The 21,142-nt window shown below is 41.0% G+C and overlaps 1 long non-coding RNA gene and 1 other non-coding gene across 2 annotated transcripts in view; one reads left to right on the top strand and one right to left on the bottom strand.

The window, feature by feature from the left end:
- Nucleotides 1-21,142, top strand: part of LOC138062325 (uncharacterized) — a 63,447-nt gene that overhangs the window by 29,360 nt on the left and 12,945 nt on the right. Inside the window, exon 2 of the long non-coding RNA XR_011136378.1 lies at nt 9,312-9,363. This is a non-coding gene — a long non-coding RNA (uncharacterized lncRNA). The remainder of the gene's footprint in view (nt 1-9,311; nt 9,364-21,142) is intronic.
- On the bottom strand, nt 19,879-19,950 carry TRNAD-GUC (transfer RNA aspartic acid (anticodon GUC)). The gene has a single exon. It is a non-coding gene; the product is annotated as a tRNA-Asp (tRNA).

Below are 21,142 nucleotides of genomic sequence, written 5' to 3'. Positions count from 1 at the left end.
ATAGGCAGAGTCATTTTTATTTGTTCAAATGCAAGGGAGTCAAGAAATGTTACATGGAAGAAATAACAGTGCTGCTTGTATCTCCTCTGTTGTCTGGGCAGAATGGATGATAATCAGCAGGCCCATCTTGCACTGTATCTGTGGCTTGAGTGGAATGTGTTGCAGGGCAAAAGCAGAAATCTTGAATTTTGCAGTTGGGAAAAAAACAAGATGATCGCTCATAGATTGAGATAAAAGTGGCGGATGTGAATAATAGAAAAGTCAACATCACATCTAGCCTTTTTCCTCAAGCTAGAGATCCCCTGTTATACACGCTTCCTCAAACATTGATCTCATTGTATCACACAACTGAAGAAAAGATTACATTTGATTATGGCTCAAATGGGAGATCTCTAGGGTAAAAACCCACACTGGGGTAGAAGCAGATCAGCAGGTGTCACTCTTTTTCCTGAATCAGCCTTTATCTGGCAATAACTCAAGGGAACAGTTGCAATTTTATTTGTAGCTCAATGAAAAACCTGAGATCTTGGGGTAGAGTTCTGCATTAAAATGTTAGTAAAACCTTTTCAAGAGGTGATCCTTCCAGTTTCCAGTTTCTGCCTCAGTTTGTTATGTCACTTCAATCATTAGTGGGACTATATAAATTATTTCAAGCAGTGGTGCACAGGTGGGAGTGAGAGGGCAAGGCAGGAACAATTTAAAGAAATTTTGCAGCCAGAGCTATTCGCAGATGGTTTCCCCTCAGGACTTGTGACAACTGATGATATAGTCCCTGTAGTATTTCTTAAGCAGTAGCAAAACTGGTTGAATGCAGAAGGGGATGCTCGATTCATTTCTGATGAAATAAATCTTCATATTTTTGAAATAGGTATGTTCAGTTGTTATGTCCAAGTTGGATATCAGTTTAAGTAGTTAACCTTCCTACCTATTTAGTTACTTCAGTGACTTTAACCTGCTCTTATATTCTCTAACTCCTTCCATTAACAGACAGACTGGGGTAGTAGACTGTTATCAAACTCAGTGGTAAGGGAAATGGTTACTACATACATGCATTTGCTGTTCTGCAGCATTTTGTATTTGAGCTACTGCTTGGGATTGGCTCAGAAGACGTCTTAGATATGTACCAATCCAGGAAGATAAAAATGAGAAGGAAAGTGGTGGGGCTTTTTTTATCAGGCATTTGGTGAATTGCAAGGACGTAAAGAGGGAGAACAAATATTTTGAGGCAGTGGCTAAAAATATTTAGTGGGGAAAGTGCTGGTCGTACTGTACCTTCTTCCCTTCTCCTCACAGTCAAATTTGGTAATGGAGAAGACGCTCTGTAGTGTCATGGGAATCAGACAAATTTTATTAAAAATCATACCTTTGGGGGAGAATTTACTTCTTGTTCTTATGAAGGCACCTAAAAATGTTATACTGAAGTACAATGTCTCATGGGAAGGATAGAATTCATTTTTAAATTAAGATACCTAAATGTAGGTGTCTATGCTGAAGCTAGGGATGTGACTGAGTTCCTCCCCCCTCCCCCCCCCGGCACCTAGTGCCAGTTGAGCTGCTCTAGGTTATCTCATCTGGCTACCAGCTGATAGTCCAAATGGACAAGTGTCCTCAAGGCCTTGTGCCATGTCTGTCAGCCCTGTAGAGATGTTTCAGATCCATTGCAGCATGCTTTCACACACACTTTCAGGGCCAAGCATCCGAATGAGGTAGGGGTGGTTAGAGCACTTGTCCAGTATGTAGGAACACTGGGTTCAATGTCATCTTGAGTCTTTGGAGAGGGGAAAAAAAATTCAGCGCCAAATAGCAGCCTGGAATGGAGAAAGACCCATCTCACCGCCTGACTAGTCCAGGTAGATGCCACTGATGTGCCACTTGGTATGGACTAGCCTCACACTGACCAGTGAGAAAACATGAACAGGCGCAGGGCTGTGTAGCCTCATGATTAGGGTTTTTGTCTGGAAGGGAGTAAAATGTGGCTACAAACCATAGTCTAAAAATTATTGCAGCAATTTATTCATTAATTGTTTATTGTAAAAGTAAATGCACAGGCATGAAATCCATATCGTATAAGCCTCCAGGAGTGCTCTAGAAATAGGGTATGCTTTTTATGCACACATATTCTCTTTCTCGGTATCTGGACTGGTGAATTCCTGATCCGTTCACGTAAAGTGGAAAAGCAGGATCAAGAAGAATGGTATGTGTTGTGTACTTTTGCATCCCTTTTCTACCATTCTCAAAGCCCCATGTTTAGTATACTCTATAGAAAGGTAGGTGATTTGGACGTAAACACTCCAAAGCTGAGGGGGAAGCTCAACTCCAGACCCTTGGCATTTGCTCCAACGGTAGATCTGCAATAAGAATGAGAAAACATGAACATTGTCTTTGAGGGTAATATTTCAAACGCCTCTTGATATTACCGTGGTTTCTGGTTTTAGTTGAGATAAAAAACCCCAACATTTTCTTGGAAAAATGCAAGTGCAGTGAGTTGAATTAAATCAAATGAAAGACTCTATATTATTTTTTTCCTTCTTTCTTTCTTTTTTTTTTGCTAAGGATTGTTTTAAATATATTGACCTGATGTTATTCCCATGTCTACTTGGTTTTATAGCTATGAATCTATTTGAAGCCCTGAAGTAGTGTAAGATTCCTGCCAATGATATTACTAAAATGCAGTGCAGAGGGCAACCATGCACTGCAGTAGGACCAAATTTGCAACAAATCTGGATTTCTCTTTTAAAACACTATAATGCATAAATGCATTTAATAGAAAGCAATTGTGGAGCTTTTAACTATATATAACGTGGATGTGAAGCCAGAGAATTATTTTAGCATCCAGTTTTCCAAACTTTACTATTTGCATAATTAGTCCCTAGAATAATGGTGCTAGAAAGCTGACCATAATAATTTTGTTGCAATACAGCTGAAACAACTAGGTGTATCGATGCAGCTGTCAAAATATGCTCCTGTATCAGAGGGCTGTATCCTACCTTTAAGAAAAGAGGGACTATTAATATTGCTAGTTTAGTCAGATTAAAAGTGGTTAAAAGCTACTTAGATTAAAAGTGGTTAAAAGCTGCTTTTCAAGATTTCCTTGAACAAATTTGTAAATGTATATTATCATTGAACTTTAAAATTTATGAGAGAGTATGTGATCTACATGCACAGAGCTAACTAGCTATCACTAAAATGGAGTATCTAGTATTATCTGTTTTCATACTGGAACAAACCAGAACTAGACTTCCATGTTTCACTGCAAACTGTAATATCATAACCTTGAGAAATTTGTAAGGACTCAGCAAATCCCTCAACAGAATTATGCTCCCCTTTTAATACAGCTATCTCTCCTCCTCGGTGATAGCAGAGAGGGGACAGTTTGGATTAGTGTTTAATCAGTAGGTTCTTTGACTTGGTTTTGAAATGTCAGTTCTTAATCTCCCTTACCTTGAAAAATGAAGATGTTGGGATCTGATGTAATAGCTTTGTCTGAGGAGCACAGTAATTCTGACAATATTCATCTCACAGAGAGTCGTGCTCATAACCCAGGCTGCAGTGCACTTCCATTGTCACGGCAGTAGTCTCCACTTCACGTGACTTGATGGCACATTCAGAAGTTTTGTCCACACTTTTTCTTCTTCTTTAAACATATGCATTTAAACCTGCCTTTCAGGAAAATGTTAGCAGAAAAAAAAGATTGGAGCAGTGGTTATCTTTTCCAAAATTGCATGAAGGAATTATTTGTGATATCCCTGATAAAAGTTATATCTTAATTTACAGGTGGTAATTGAGCACTTGGATTTCATGGAGACAGAGGTCATGTAAGAACTTAGAGATGTGTCAATCTCTAATGACTTTTCTGTGAGCTCTATGGTGAAAGTGTGACAGATAGATGAAAAGCAAATAGTCTGGTTCAATACATGGTTATTCTTTACATCAACAGAGAAAGCAGTGGTTTCGTGCATTTTGAATTCGAATACTAGCACCTCTGGCCATTTTATGACTTGCTCAAGCCACAGTTGTTCCCAAACTAATTTCTTAAAGGCCCATCTGCAATTTTATCTGGTTGTCCTGTCACAGTGAGCTTTTCAGGTTGAAAAAATAGCCGCAAATATAGATCACTGATTTTTGATATGGTACCTTGGATCCGTGCTGGTGTTGTGGTGACTACGGTTTTCTAAGGAGAACTTATGAACCGGTCCTGCTTTCCATGAGTTTAAGCTATACTAAATCCTTGCCAGCAATAGCATTAATTATCTCAAATTCTTTTAAGTGTAACAGTAGATAAAAGATGAAGGGCGCTATCCCCAGTCAAGACACCAAAGTCAGGGAAAGATGCAAGGCAAGTGTTTTTGTGGGCATGCAGCACAACTGTGGTCCCTCAGACATCCACACTGGTAGACTGCTGGAGTTCCCTGCTGTTCCTTTCCATCTTATGCACTTTGCTTTCCTTCCCAGAAAATCAGACCAGGGGTTTAAAGGTGGAGCTAAGGCGTACAATATCTTGTTCAAACACAGCCGTGGGAAAGGATCAGACACTTCGACCTTTTGGGTGAGAAGAGCTTTCAGATCTCTTAGCATGCACTTTTTCTTAACAATTTCAGCAGACCATAGATATGGCTGTAGACCAGCATTGCAGGCCAAGCTTGAACAGGCAACAAGAAGTTAATGTGGGTAATGCTGATGAGATAGCATTGAACAGTAAAATGTCACCTGCCACCTGGACACCTGGAATGTCTTACTTTCCATGGTATTAGAAAAACATTTTTCAAAGACCAGTCTCCCTGATGTTTTCTTATTCCCTTCACAGTCAGGTAAACAGTTTTAAAATTATTTCAGGCCACAGTGCTTTGTATTTTTCCTTACATGTTGATAGCAACAATGGCTTCAGCTCCTACACCTAAAAAATTAGGCTTCAAGTGTAGTTAATCTGGAGGTCATTAAACCCAGACAAAAAGATGAAGTAATTATAAATCATGTCCTTACTTACACTTAGCACATGCTAGTAGACTGCAGATGACACGCCCTCTTCTGTATTTGTTTATGTTTCTGTGTTAACCTGGGGTAACAGAAATGCCTCATTTCCCACAAAATATTTCTATACTCAAATTCTTCAGAGTTACCATTATGTTTTTTAAGTTTCTGTTAAGCATCTTCCAAGTTTCACAAACTGGTACCAGTGTCACGGTAATGAAGGGAATCGAGTCTCGTACAATATGCTCAGTAAAATCATTATCATATATTTTCTACTCAATCTTTCTTATTCTATTAAAACATTTCACCATACTACTGTCCAAGTATTTTCTGAGATTAACGCCAGCAAACCTCTCTGAAAGTTCAGCATTACTCAAGAATATTAGAAGAAAATAGCACAGGATGCTGTTAGTATTTCTTTTATCTTTAGAGTTTGCCATTTTGTGAAAAATCTAGCTATAGAGGAGCTTCATCCACACTTGAAGGTAATTTCATACAGGCTAGCGTTAAACAATACTAACCTTCCTTCTACCTGTCAAGTGTCTGCAGTCAATGCCCAAGCAGCTGCTGTTTTTGTTGTGGGCCCCAAGCGTCGTTCCATGGCAGGACTAAACTTGGACAAAAAGTCTATACTTTCTATACAAGCCTATTCAAATTCAAGATAGAGGAAACTCCCCGCTCTTTGTTGCTCCTCCAACAGAGGATGCGTGGACTCAGCAATATGCACAGCCTATTGCTACCACAAAAGCCCAAGGTAGCTTCAGACAGACCACAGAGGATATCTTTTGAAGAATGGAGGACAAGGCACGGTGGAAACACCCGATCATGCCGCAGTGCCTTTACTAGGGAAAAAAGATGTCCAAGGACCTACAGTAACAGGTAAGGGAGTTCAGACAGCAGAGTGGAAATTTACCATTAGCTCAGAAAGAGCTACCCTGAACACCCTGGCATGGCAAGATAGCTTTGCCTCCACTGTCTTCTGAGCACTGCACAAAATTCCCAACATGCTGCCTGGTGGTGGGATTCAGCAGTCAGGGACCAGAGGTGATGGACCATATTCCCTCTGCCCTATCTGGAAGGTTTGATCTGTGAGTGATGCAAATGAACAAAATAGCGAGTGGGGTGAGGTGAAGGGAGGCCCACAGGTCAAATGGAGATAATAGCATTATTTTTTCCACTGTAATTTCAGTTAGTGTGCAGATGTGGCTTGTGAACTCCCAGAGCCAAGTCTGATGCCATTCTAGAAAAGCAACATTACCTTTAGAGTAATGTTGGAATCACTGATGTAGCTGGTCGGACTAAACCTCTTAAAGTAAACGCTAACATGAACGAATGTAGCCTTTCATGCAAAACAAAATGCTTAGCTGCTTACAAGATGGTACCTTTGAAAAATAAAGCTCTCTTGGTGTTAGATCCTGTTATCCTATTAGGGGGAGAAGTTCTGTGATTAGTAATGATATGATGTGGGAATATCCATTATCTTGCCCTGGAAAGATACCAAAATGAGGAATTTCAGAAGTTTTCTGGTGTAGTAGTTATCTACAAAAAAAACCAGTGGTCCATTATTATTTAATAGAGCCTCCATGTAGTTTTTCATGATGGAGAGCCACAGTAAATGCATAACAATGCTCAGTACTGAAATGCTTTTTCATATGATCAGTTCAGCAATTCATAATGTTATGAGTATCTCTTGGCAGAAACTGCAGGGGAAATTGGTGGCATAAATAATCCAGATCTGTTTTTAGAAATTAAAGTATGGAACAAATGTAAAATCCCAAGTAATTTTGCCCCCTTTTTACTATCTTTCTTATCTGTCACAGAGGAGGAATCACCTAAAATGGGGGGGTAAAAGACACTAAGCAGAGTATTGAGCAGGGCTTCTATTCCACCATGCATTTTCCTCAAGCCAGTAACACAGTGTTGGCTGAACTGAAGTAAACTTTAATCATAACCTTGCTAAAATCAGAAATCTCTATCACGACAATGCTGTAATGTTATGGTGCCAGGGATGTTAACTGTGTGTTTCACATATATTTGTAGCTAACGTAATGTTCCTGAATCTTAGCTAGCTTTATATTTACTTTTTTTTATGTAGAAGGTATAATTGTGAGGTATGGAAATGGAAATTTAATTTTACCTAGTGGATAGAAAGATTATTTTCTTTATATGAATGACAAAATGGCTCTCTGGCAAGATTTATAGGGTGAAGTGATACATTTTGCTGAATTGATTGAAAAAATATAGAGGAGGCATACAAGGCCCTTTTAGATCTCAAATAGAAGATGCATAGTAAAATAGGTAGTATTTAACTTTGAAGGTAAATGCAAGCTGAGAACAAGTGGTCTAACTGTAACTGCATAATGTTAACCAGTTAGGGAGAAGCTAGCTGTGATGCAGAGAAACAAGGGGAAAGAAGTGTAGCTGTTTGTTAGATTTCAGATCATGTACAGTGAGCCGATAACTCCTGTATATCATGTGTGAGATGCTTCTACCAAGTGAGAAAGCATCATTGATTTTACCCACACAGAATAATGGCAGAAATGACAGGAAGCATCATAAATTTCTACCAAACATTGTAAGGGACCAGACATCTGTTCATCATCTTTCCCCCCACTCCCCATTAGAGCAGGTGGGGCAAAAGTCCCCAAAAGAGACAGAAGTGGGGCAAGAGTACCAAAAGAAACTGCATGAGAAGTAGGTGAAAGGGAGCTGGGTAGTCTGCCTACAAGTGCTGAACAGGTGTGATGCCCACATAATTATGTACAAATTGTGGGTGCTCAGGTAAGTTAATGAGGAACCTCCTGGTGGATGCTGGCAACAATTTTCTCCTTTATACCACTCTATCTGCTCTGTGGTGGATTTATATGAACAATGAGAGGGAGTCAGAAAGGTCATCTCACTGCCTGATCAGTGAGGGCCCCACCGGCCCTTAATCTCAAAGGAGCAAAAGCTGGGGACTATTTGCTGCCTGCCCATAACCAGTTGGGATGTGCGGTATCATGGGCAAGGAGTGATGGGGCTGAAGAGATACTACATTTACCCACCCTGACAACTCCACCCTTCTGGCTATTTGTTCTTTCTGTCAATATGGTGCTGTCAAGAGACACTGCTTCAGTGGTCACTTGTCTCTGCTAATGTCAATCTCATCAAAGCGGGCAGCAAAAGCCCAAGGCACACTGACATTGAAGCTGCTGTGAGAAGTAAGGTCATCCTGCCCCAGTTTAGTAACCATTCTTCACAAGCGAGGCCTTGAGCAGGTGGAAAAGGTAGCTCTGGGCAGGGTGTGCAATGGCAAAAAAATCCATATGCAATGGCACATCAACATGAAGACATACATTCCTACACTTAGGCTGGAGAAAGGGCCCAAGCTTGCTTTCAGAGGTTTTGAGTGTATGTACCAACAGAATGATAGCTGCCAGGCACCAACAGAGGCTGTCCAGGCCAGATGTGTAAGTCCCATGAACCCCTTTCACACCCAGGTCAGATGCAAGTATCCCAAACGACTTCTCCATGAAGGTACTGGAGTACCTCTCTTCCAAACAAAAGCCTGGGAAGAATCTAACATGCTTTTTTGTGCCTAAGAGACAGCCACCAAGGTGCTGGCTAGGGGGTGATGGTGTTTGCACTGCAGCAGCCTCTTCCTAATGGCTCTGGGGAATTCATCATGGAACAAGTGTGAGGACAATCTCAGCTTGGTAGCTCTTCTGCCACCCATAAACAGTATACAAAAAGTGCCAAAAAATGTTGTTTACTACAGCTTAACTAGTTACAGCACATCGGCTGATGCTCTTACTGCTGCTAATACTAATGGAGCTGAATGAGTGGAAGAAACAACTTAAAATATGAGGGGTTAGAGAATCCTGAGTAAATACCCCTAAAATAGCTAATATTTTAAGGTCTTGCTGACATGAGTGCTTTTACTCACATAAATGTTCCCATATATTAAAATGGGATTGCTTACATCAACACATCTTCGAAGAATCAAATCTTATGCAATGTAACTTTTCCCATTTTTTAAGTTTTAATATACTATTGATGTCTTTTCTTATAAGAGCTAGTGAATTTTCTATTATTGTATTCTTTAATGTCACCTCTTTCTAGCTGGGTTTTAAATATATTTTTCTCCTTTACTTTAACTGATAATTTTTTGATATTTTATTTGCCTCTCTTACTGTATCATTGTTTATATCTATACTTGAATGCAATTCTTTTTTTTTTTTTGATAATATTGTAATGAGCCCCAAATATCTCTCATGATCAATTTCCTCATGTGTTAGTAAATTCTCTTTTTATTCCTTTTAATCACTTTCTATGCTTTTTTGCTTTCTTAATCTCTTTTTCAGATGTTGTTGACCTTCATACAATCCTCCATCCATGTTCTATTCTCCTGATCAGGTAATATAATCATGAGCTTTGAGCTTTTTCCTGGCTTTATCTTTCTCACGCACCATGGATGAGCTCCACTTAAGATCTACCCAGGAGCACCTCCTTCCAATTCCATGCACTGGACAAAACAGGGTCCCTGCTGTGGCTAAGGGAACCAGGATACAAAAGGAGGAGTGAAGTAGACAAGAAGTGCAGTATGAGAGTTAGAAAAACTTCTTTCAGAGGACAATGATTGCTATCTGTTTTCCCTCTTCTGTTTATGAATCATCCAGAAGTGGGTTTTTCATAGCGTTTGCTCAACCTCTGAGGTGCTTATGAATTAATTGCTATGACAATCAGTCCTATTATTAGTTATGTGTACTGTGTTATTGATAATCTAAATCACATATGTTGTACCTTCTCCTTAGTTCAAAGGGTTATTAAGTCCATAAAGGGCTTTCAAGATGGATATATTTCCTGTGTTCATATGTATTTGTGTAAGCCTCTGTTTGCAAATTTATGTGCAAAGAATGTAAGCAGTACTATCTTAAAAATTTCTTACTCACAATCTGTTATTCAATACACTTTTAAAAGCACATAGGAAAGTGAACAATTTACTGAATGAACATTTACAGATATTGTTCTGCAATATTTGCCCGTGTTTAGAGTGTTTATAGAAATATGATACAGGAGAGGGAGGGATCCGAAGCACATAAATATAATGTTACGTACAAATAATGCAAATATTGCCTAATAAAGACTCAAGACAGAATTGCATAGTGTGGATATGGTATCTGACTCAACTGAATCCTAATATTTAAGTCATTATGATTAAGTAATGGATGGCTTTTGGGAAATAAATTGATGCTCTCAGACTTGCTCCTGCTGGACAGATATCACCATCATACAAATGAAATCATTATCCTATTGCTTTACAGGCTCAGGAGAAAGATAATGAACAGAGTAAGTAAAGTAACTGTACTATCTCTCATCCTTAGGAAAAGGCGGAAGCTAATTAACGGGAGGCTATGCTGGTAGCTTTTATTCCCATAGCCCTTGCATGACTTCTTCAGGGAGAAAAATAGAATTCCTAAGGTCTCTGATACTTTCTTATAAGTGAAATCACAGAAGAAAAAGTTCCAGCCAGGTACCCGTAATTCTTACATGAAGTTGCCAGTTTTACTAACTGCCATATTTTTGTATAGAATGTTTTCTTCTTACTAAAAGCTTCACAAATGTTTGAAAGACAATTCCTCATTTAAAAGTAGCCTGATTCCATGAAAACAATGAGATGGTTAAACTAAAGCAAAACAGCAATATACAACCATGCAGCAGTAAAAAAAAAGCATCTCTGGAGGAAAAGACACTCTTAAGACATTTTTATCAACTCAAAACTGCTTTTAAAAAGTGTATTCTGCTAAAAAGAGTTCAGCTGGACGACTATTTGCAGCACCTAAAGACAAAGATATGTATCATAGAATCAAAAGGCCAGGAGATGTCTTAAGATATCATCATTTCATCAATCCTTTGCAAAGCAAGATCAACTACAGATGTCCCCCTCTTGGTCACTGCTTGTCTAACCTGGCCTTGAAACTCTCCAGTGATGGAGATCTCATTTCTCCATCCAGTAATACATCCCAGTGTTTAACTAGCTTTGCTTTTCTCGTTTTTCCTCCTGTCTGCCTTCTCTGCTTCAGTTTAAGCCGTGACTTGTCTTATAGACAGTGTGTTTGGAAAGCTGTTTAGTTCCTTCTTCTTTGTATCAGCCTTTCATATACTTTTCTATTTTTCTCATACGTCTTGTTCAATGTTCTCTTCCTAGTGCCAGACAACCTCAGTTTGTTCAGTTCTTCCTTGAAGGTCATGGTTTCTAGACTTCTGAAGGCTTTTGCTACTTTCCTCTAAATTCTATCCTTAAAATCTTATTAAGGTTAATATGTATGACATCTACTGCTTCCTTTGTCACCCACAAAATCACTGTCCTGTCATAGGACATTTGATTTGCTTTATAAGACTTATTCTTGACAAACTCATATTGTTGCCTTAGTCATAACCCATTTACTTATTCTCTATAGGATCAACTCTTCAACTTTCTCCTCTCTAAAGTATAAATCAGCTGTGAAGATCCTTATTAAATTGCAGAGATCAATTTTTTAAAATAATTACTATTATGGCAGTCTTCAAGGAACTGAGAAAATGAGACTATGGCATAGGACTAGGGTTTTAAACTTTTTTCTAAGAGCTGTTAATAAAACGATAAAGTCAAGTGTACAGTGCTTGTATCACTCAAACCTATAAGAATTCATAAAGATTCATCTGTCTTTGTTGCTCTTAAGTAAAGAGCAGATACTGGTTGAACCATAAGAAACAAGGGTTCTGAGCATCTGTGTCAAGCAAAGGTCAAGCAAAATTCTATTCAGGCTGAGCCCTGCGAACATTGCAAGACAAAAAGTTATAGCCATCCTGATGGTGTTTTGTTCTTCACAGAGCTGATGAATCATCAAGTATCCAATGGGAATCAGCAATAGTTGCAACCAAATCTTGATAATGCATGCCAAATAGTAAAATAATGAAATGGATTAGCCTTACTCATAATAGGCAATGACTTACCCGGAAACTTTTAATACAAGTAATGTTAGAATTATCTGAGCACCCAAATGGTTTAAGTAACATATAGTAGCTTTCCCTCCAAAGATTATCTTCCCATTGGGAAGCTGTCCTCACGGGTTAGTACAAAATCAATTCCCTTGCCTTTCATAGCCTTTCTACTTCCTCTCATTTTCATAGCCTTCTCCTCAGAAGATGCGTCTCCTGAGCATGCTACTGGGAAAAATAGAACAGCAACAAAGCCAACAAGCCTTCTGTCTCCCCCATGAAAAGTAAAGAAGAATAACAGATGTAGAAGGTCTGTCTTACCTCCCTGTAGCAAACTAACAGACATAAAGGCTAGTAATGGACTGTTTTCCTCAGTTCCTCTTAAGAAAATAAAATACACAAAGCATTAATATTAAAGTCTCACTTTGCTGATGAATATATTCTCAAATACATGCTGTTACTGCTAAGAATCATACAGAATAAAAATAAGAAGGTAACAAGCCCTTATGGGCTTTTGGCACACCTTTATCCTGAAGAAGTCTTCTCCAAGGGGTCCCAAGCAGACAAGGAGGCAAAGAATAGGAATGCTGGAGATGGAGTATCACATCTGTTGCAGAGGTTACACACTGGCACTCCTGGCAAAGAGGCAGAAAGAGGGAAATATGCATAGCAGCTGTGGAAGCTTCACTAGGGATTTAGGGAAGAGGGGAATTCAGGTGTTACTTCAAGCCTCCTACATATGCGTATTGTTTGGGAATCGTGAATTTGTGCAGAGAAGAAACATCAGACTCTGAGATTTACCTATGCATGTAAAAACATTGCTTGATGTAGAAACAAGGATTCTGCTGCAGAGGTGAAATGAGGCCCTTGTAGTCCTCACCTGCCCCTTCAGCAGACCACTGCCAGATTAATTCTATCTTTTCTGACAGGTTTACAAACTACCTCATTATTTCCTGTGAGTCTTCATTCTTCCACACAGTGTGCAGGAAGAAATAAGCAAAGACAAAAGCAAAGACAAAAATCCCAGCAAGCTGGAATTCCCACACTAAATATTTGTCAAGCAACATAATGGTATGGTATAAGGAATTCATAAAACAAAAACAAATAAAAAGTATTGGTCAAAAAAGTATATGTTTTGTTCTATGCCAGCCACAGAATGATATATCTGATTTAGAAAGTTATTGGCATAATATATTGACCAGTTTTATCATCACCTTTTTCTAGAACCGTATACTCAAACTTTACCTACAAGCACTCCAGGCATACTGTTTTACCGATAAGTTACCATTTAAATATTTTCTTCTCTTTTATAATTGCCATATAGTATTACATATGTTCTGATAAAGGCCATTTTTATATGAACAAGTACTATTGTAAGTAGTGTATACTCTAGAAATGGATATCAAATTGTAAATAATAGCTACAACTGTGCATATATTTTCAAAGTGATAAAATTGAACCTTTTCCTATATAGAAATATACAAATGCTGTGTATTTATTAGCTATGTACTAATCTTACCACTTCTGAATGAGGAAACATTTTTGGAAGGCAGTATTGCACTTCACTTTTTAAAGCTGGAACCTACGAAGGGCTTCATAGTGTCTTTAAACCCAAGCCTACGGGGTTTAGTTTTGAGATGTAGCTTATAAAACCCTTATTGCCCATGGTGTGCCAAATTTGCAGCTTAGCTTGAAGGGTGAGATTCTGTGCAAAGTAATGTGTACAAAATCTCTATATGTTCTTTTTTATTATTATTATCTTTGTTCTGCCAGACATGAATGCCTAAAATCCCTAGCTCAGTGCCTGAGAAATTTATTTTCAGTCACAGACAGCAGCTTCCATGGATATCAGTGAGGCATTTCGACGCTTCTGAACTAAATAGACTAATTTTTAGTGGCTAAGTATGGCCTTTTTGAGGAGACAGATTTGGAAAGGAAGTCTGAAAGCTAAAATGGATGATGTGAAGTGCCTGGATTAAAGAAGTGTATTGACTTTGTAGATAACTTAGAAAGCAGAGGCAGGATAGAATTTCAGAAGGATGCTAGTAACAGTGCACAAATTATATAGAAATGACAGAATAGATTTTTTCACTGGAAAATACTCTGAATATATTACAAGAAGCATCAAATAAAGTAAATGAAATAAGGTGGTTTGCAAAGTTGTACCATGGGATTCCTATGAATGGAAATGCCATGCCTAAACAGAGAGAACAGAGTCTGACAGCATGTGACTGCCCATCCATGCAACCAAGCTGTGTTAAGGACTGTAGAGAGCCAGAGACCATAAGATCTTCCCTATCACAGAGTCACATTCATCTAGGCATGAAGGTACCTCAGGAGGTCTCTACCCGAAAGCAGGGCCAGCTCTCAGGTCAATCCAGGCTGCTTCAGGTTTTGTCGAGTCAAAAACCTCCAAGGATGGAGATGTCACAGTTCTCAGGGCAACCTGCTCCAGTATCTGACTATTCTCACAGGGAAAATATTTATCCTTATACACATTCAGCACCTCTCTCATTTCAGTTTATCCACCTTATCTCTCACCATTCTGCCACACTTCTCTGTGGGGAGCCCAGCTCCATCTTTTCCTAGGCGCTTGGGGGGCTGTTCTGTGCCCCGAAGTCGTCCCTTCCCCAGGCTCAGCAAGCCCAACTCCCTCGGCCTCTCCCCATGGGACAAGTGCTCCAGCCCCACCTCGGAGGCCCTCTGCTGAGCTTGCTTCAGCTTGTCCATATCTTTCTTGCCCTGGGGAGCAATACTCTAGAGGTGGTCTGATGAGTGCTGTATGGAGGTGAATAATCCCTTCCCTCAGTCTACAGGATTATGCTCTTCTCCATGCAGCCCAGGTGCTGTTGCTCACTTTGCTGCCAGGGCACACCACCAGCTCATGTTCAGCTCACTGCCCACCATGACCCCAAGGCATTCTCCGCAGAGCTGCTCCCTGGCCCCTCTGTCCCCAGCTTGTGTTGTTGCGGGGCCTCTTTTGTACCCAGGGCAGGATATGGCATTTGGCCTTGTTGAATTTCATAATATTCCTTTTGACCCATTCCTCCAGCCCGTCTGGGTACCTCTGGATGGCCCTCAGGCACATTGACTGGTCCCTCCAGTTTACTATCATCTGCAAACTTGATGAGCGTGCTCTCTGTCATTTCCTTCAGGTCTTAGCTAAAGATATTAAACAACACGGGTGCCGGGACAGGTCTGTGTCACACTCATCACGGATATCCAGGTAGATTATGACCCATCAGCCACCACCCTCTGAGCCCACCCATCCGACTAGTTTTTGCTCTTCTAGTTGTCCACCCTTTCAGAGCATAATATTCCAACTTATGTGCAAGCATATTGTTGGAGACTGTGTGGAGCCAGGATAAAGTGTAGGTAAATGACATCCACTGTTCTTTCCCAGTCCATAAATCCAGCCATTTTATCAAAAAAAGACAATCATCGGGTGGGTCAGGCATACTATAGCCTTGGTAAACTCATGCTGACTGCTCCCAGTCACCTTCTCCTTCATGTGCCTAAAAATGTATTCCACAAGAACTAGCTCCATGATTTCTCCAGGGGCTGAAATGAGGCTATCAGACCTGTGATTTCTTAGACTGACTTTTTTGAAGATTGATTTACCTTTACCATTTACATTTTCCCAGACTTCAAGGACCTCCCCCAGGCTCCATGGCCTTTCAAAGAAGATAGAGAAAGACTTCACTCACTCGTTGGTCGGCCTCACTCACTCATTGGTCAGCTCTCCGAGCATCTTTGGATACAGCCTGTTAGGTCTCATCTCGTCCCATGGATTTGTATGGGTCAAGTTCTCTCAGGTTATCCCTGAGTCAAGCCTCATCCACTGCTGGAAGTTCATCTCCTCCTTGAGTTTTCCTGTAAGCATATATAGACCCACAGAATGGTTGTGGTTGGAAGGCACCCACAGAGACCATATAGTCCAACCTCCCTGCTAAAAGCGGAGTCAGTGAGAGCTCAAGGCCATGTCGAGTTAGGTTTTTGATATCTCCAAGGATGCAGACCCCACAGCCTCTCTGGGCAACCTGTTTCACTGTTCAGTTACCTCTACAGTAAAACTTTTTTTTTTCTGTTTAAACAGATTTTCTTGTATTCAAATTTGTGCCCGTTGCCTCTCATTCTGTCACCGGGCACCACTGAGAAGAGTCTGACTTTGCCTTCTTTACAGTCTACCATCAGATATTTATAAACATTGACAAGATGCACCCAAGCCTTCTCTTCTGCAGGCTGAACACTTCCAGCTCTGTCAGCCCTTCCTTTTATGTCAGATGCTCCCATCCCTTAATCAACTTTGAGGCCCTTCTCTGGACTTGCTGCGTTATGTCCATGTCTTTCTTATACTGTGGAGCCCAGAACTGGACACAGCACTCCAGATACGTCTCACAAGGGCTCAGCAGAGAGGAACGATTACTAGCCTTGATCTGCTAGGGATGCTCTTCCTATAGCAGCCCAGGACACGGTTGGCCTTCTTTGCAGCAAAAGCTCATTGCTGGCCCATGGGCAACTTCTTGTTCACCCTGAGACACAGATCTTTTTCTGCAAAGCTGTCTTCCAGCCAGTCAGCCCCCGGCCTGCACTAGCACATGCTTTTTTATTCATCCCCAGGTACAGGACTTGGCATTTCCCTTGGCTGAACTTCATGAGGCTCCTGTCTACTAATTTCTGCAGCCTGCTGAGTTCCCTGTGAATGGCAGCGCAACTATCTGGTATACTCCTGCTCTTGGAAAAGTGGCTGATACAGCAGATGATCTGCAAACCTGTTAAGGGTGTACTATGTCCCATCATCCAGGTCATTAATGAAGAAGCTAAATGGTATTGGAGCAAGTATTGAACCCCTGGGGGACATTATTAGTGACTGGCCTCCAGTTGCACTTCATGCAGCTGATCACAACCCTCTGAGCAGCAGTTCAGCCAGTTTTCAGTCCACTTCACCAAACACTTATCTAAGTCCATACTTCAACAGTTGGTCTATGACGATGTTATGGGAGACAGTGTCAAAAGCCTTGCTACAGTGAAGGGAGACAACATCCACTGCTCTCCCTTCATCTTCCAAGCCATTCATTTTCTTGTTGAAGGCTATCAGGTTCATTAAGCATGATTTCCACTTTGTGGCCCCAGATCGACTTTGGCTTTCCTAGCCTCTTCCCTGCATGCTCGGACAATGTCCCTATATTCCTCCCAGGTTACCTATCCCTGCTTCCACTTTCTGCATACTTCCTTTTTAGGTCTGAGTTTTGCCAAGAGCTCCTTTTTCATCCATGCAGGCCTCCTGCCACCTTTACTTGAGTCTGTGCTCCTCAGGATGGACCATTCTTGAGCTCGGAGGAAGTGATCCCTGAATATCAACCAGTTCTCCTGGACCCCTCTTCCCTCTAGGACCATATCCCATGATTTTCTTCCAAGAAGAGCATTGGAGAGGCCGAAGTCTGCTCTCCTGAAGTCCAGGGTTGTGATCCTGCTTTCTGCCCTCTTCCCTCCTCACGGGATCCTGAACTTCACCATCTTGTGGTCACTGCAGCCAAGGCTGCCCTGACCTTCACATCTCCAGGGGATCCTTCCTTCCCTTGTTAAGTACAAGGTCCAGCAGAGCAACTTTCCTGATTAGGTCCTCAATCACCTATCTCAGGCAGTTGTTATTGAAGCTCTCCAGGAATCTCCTAGCAACCCTAGCATGATAGCAAAGCTACCTGTAAGTGAGAAGGCTAATTAACAGGAGTTGCTAAAAGGTTAAAAATGTTGCAGACAGCATGTAGACTGTTTGGCGATTCAGGCTAATTTTTTGTACCAGCGTTAATATGCACTGCAAATCAATATTTTAGGTTCAGAATAAATGTATATCAAAAATCAGAAAGGACTTGAAGACTATCTTCAAAAGTAAAAAAAAAGGCCATGCTAAAAGAACAGAAGAAAGGAGGGTCTTGGAAGTAAGAAGACATCTTTAAAAGATTGCTATAACAAGAGAAGTAGAAATGGACATGAACTCTGTATACTAATTCATAGCAAGGCAAGCCAAAAAATATTTTGACGATAAAATTGCTAAATACGTATAAACTAGTCATTAAAAAAAGACTTCTAAAAATACAGTGGAAGAAGGAAGCCTGCTATAGAGAACCATAAGCCTGATAGCTGACTTAGGCATAGAAGCATTACTCAAGGAGAATAAGGCAAGAGAAAAAAAATTATGTGAATTCTCTGTATTAGTGTTTGTTAGAAGGGAAGTTAGGAATGTTCCTAAGTTGGTTACACTTTTTAATGGGAAGGAAGTTTGAAGAACTGACTCAAAACTGAAACATCAATGGAGGATTTTTTAGAATAAACTGAAAAAAATAATGTTAACACATTGCCTGGACATGATGGCAGTTCCTTAGGGGTTCTAAAAAAGTTCAGATATGAATTTGCTGGATTGCGAAGGATAGTGATGTATAGCCTCTAGTCAGAACAAACTCTGTGCCAGACAAATAGAAGGGGACAAAAGTGGTGCCAATTTGTTTTAAAAGGTTTTAAGGATGTGCTAGAGAACTGTACGTTAGAAAGGCTGATATTTATATATGTCAGATTGGTAGAAATGGTAGCAAAGAATAAAATAAATAGACACACAGATAAATCTTAATATAATGACAAGGAGTCTATAAGACTTTTGTAGAAAGAAGTAATACCTCAAAATCCATTAAAGCTTTTGAAAGGCTCAAGAGGTATAACAAAAACAGATGGTCTGGTTGAGCTACTGTATGTGAATTTTGCAAAAGCTTTGGCAAGGTCTGACACTAGAGGCTCTTAAAGAAATGAAACAGTCACAGAAAGAAAAAGGATGCTCCAGTTCCCTTTGTAGCCCTCCGCTGGACTCCCTCCTGTAGCGCCATGTCTCTCCTTTACTGGGGAGCCCAGAACTGCACACAGGACTCCAGGGGAGGCCTCCCCAGGGCTGAGGAGAGGGGCAGCATCACCTCCCTCCACCTGCTGGCAACACTCTGCCTAATGCACCCCAGGATCCCATTGGCCTTCTTGGCCACAAGGCCACATGGCTGCCTCATGCTTAACTTGTTGTCCACCAGCACTCCTGGGTGCTTCTCTGCAGAGCTGCTGTCCAGCAGGTCAACCCCCAGCCTGTCCTGGTAGATGGGGTTATTCCTCCCGAGGCGCAGGACCTTGCACTCGCCTTTGTGGAACTTCAGGAGGTTCCTCTCCTCCCACCTCTCCAGCCTGTCCAGGTCCCTCTGAATGGCAGCACAGCCTTCTGCTGTGTCAGCCACTCCCCCCAGTTTAGTATCCTCAGCAAACTTGCTGAGGGTGCACTCTGTCCCTTCCTCCAGGTCATTGATGAATACATTGAACAAGACTGGACCCAGGACTGACCCCTGGGGGACACCACTAGCTACAGGCCTCCAACTTGACTCTGCGCCATTCACCACAACCCTCTGAGCTTGGCCATCCAGCCAGTTCTCAATCCACCTCACTGTCCACTCATCCAACCCACACTTCCTGAGTTTACCTAGGAGGATGTGATGGGACACAGTGTCCAAAGCCTTGCTGAAGTCCAGGGAGACAACATCCATTGCTCTCCCCTCATCTACCCAGCCAGTCATTCCATCACAGAAGGCTGTCAGATTGGTCAAGCATCATTTCCCCTGTGGTGAATCCATGCTGACTACTCCTGATCACCTTCTTGTCCTCCATGAGCTTAGAGATGGCCTCCAGGATGAGCTGTTCCATCACTTTTCCCGGGATGGAGGTGAGGCTGACAGGCCTGGAGTTCCCTGGCTCCTCCTTCTTGCCCTTTTGGAAGCCTGGAGTGACACTGGCTTTATGCCAGTCCTCAGGCACCTCTGCTGTTACTCCAGGACCCTTCCAAGATGATGGAGAGTGGCCTAGCAATAACATTCGCCAGCTCCCTCAGCGCTCGAGGGTGCATCCCATCGGGACCCATAAAGTGTGTACCTCCCCGTCGGGGAATCGAACCCCGGTCTCCCGCGTGACAGGCGGGGATACTTACCACTATACTAACGAGGAACTGTACAACATGACAAAGTCTGATGACAGCATTAAATTATTCCTCATAATGAGATTATTGCTGCCTATGAAGACCTACTGAAGGATCTTGTAGTACTGAGAATTACAAAGATACAGTGGCAGATGAGAGGACTGTGCAAAAAGGCTGATAAGAATGACAGTTTGACTTCTTCATGTTACTTTTTCACCTAGTTAATTTATCCTTATCTGAAGGAAGAGATGGATCAGACATTTTGAAGACAAATGGGGCTCTTTGTCAATGAAAATTTGGCAGAACACCACTAATCTTTTCAGTGTTCCCTGCCTGTGTTGCAATAGCACTTTTATTTAGTGGAGCAGTGTGGAAACCAACTAAGAAAAGGATATTTTCCTGCTTTGCAGTACGAACAACTAGAGGTCAAATAAATATTTTTGATTGAAAAAGTCCCAAAGGATTGGTGTTAATAACAGAAAACATCTCCCCAAAACTTTTTCATCTAGTGCCCAGCTATCTAAAGAGAAGGAGGAAGTTTATTTTGTCACTTTTAGTATTCAGTAAACATTTTCCAGCTTGCCCTATATTTGAGACTCCCTTTTTGAGGACGGAGACACTGTAGGAATATGTTTGTGTATTATTATCTTTCATATTCATTGTGTAATAAATTTCATTTGTGTACATCCTCAACAGAGATTGAATTTTAAATGTCAAACAAATCCACCAAGGGCACAAAGAATTGCAAGCCCTAGCATGTGAGTCTTCCCTCTTTGTAGAAGGACAGGAAAAATTTCCTTATGCCCATTGACACTCACTGGCCCTGCAGTGTAATATTTGTTTGCTAGAGTATCAGCGAGCCCCCTTGGACAACTTTGCTGCCCCCTTGGATCTATGGGGCATCAAATTGGGTGCAGGACGGAAACAAACAAAAGTAATAAGGCTATGCTGGTATGAATTCTGAGAACAGAATAGGATTTTTTCAGGATTGTTCCTGAAAGCAGGAACAAAGTCTTCAAGAAGAAAATTAAATTATTATCACACATTGTCCCTTTAAAGCAGTCCCTTTAAATTAGTTGTTTTATCCAACATTCAAGTAGAGTTGTGACAGCCTTGACCACACTGAGACTGAGTGGGGATTCTTACTTGATAAAAGAAAAGTTATACCGATTTTTTTCTTAAAGTCTTTTTCTTTAGCCATTTGCTTCAGTGAGAAGAATA

This window comes from Struthio camelus, chromosome 1, assembly GCF_040807025.1.
Source record: "Struthio camelus isolate bStrCam1 chromosome 1, bStrCam1.hap1, whole genome shotgun sequence".
Taxonomy (NCBI): domain Eukaryota; kingdom Metazoa; phylum Chordata; class Aves; order Struthioniformes; family Struthionidae; genus Struthio; species Struthio camelus.
The sequence above is the reverse complement of the archived record's forward strand: the minus strand, read 5'-3'. Positions and strand labels throughout refer to the sequence as shown.